Here is a 211-nt window from a genome sequence, read left to right on the forward strand (position 1 = left end):
GGGACCGAAGCCCCAGCCAGCCGAGGCGCAGGCCATCCCTAGCCTTGGCTGAACCTTGCCGGTGCTTCCCTTGCCGCGACCCGAAAGAGCGGCAGACGCGGTACGCCCGGAACCAAAATGGCGGCGTCTGGGCCTCGCGTGCCCTATTGAAAAATGGCAGCCGCAAGGCGACGCCGTGTGCGGTCAGGTGATGAAGGGCGCGGCTACTCCT

The sequence above is a fragment of the Eurypyga helias genome, unplaced genomic scaffold (genome assembly GCF_000690775.1).
Source record: "Eurypyga helias isolate BGI_N326 unplaced genomic scaffold, ASM69077v1 scaffold5926, whole genome shotgun sequence".
NCBI classification, from domain to species: Eukaryota; Metazoa; Chordata; class Aves; order Eurypygiformes; family Eurypygidae; genus Eurypyga; species Eurypyga helias.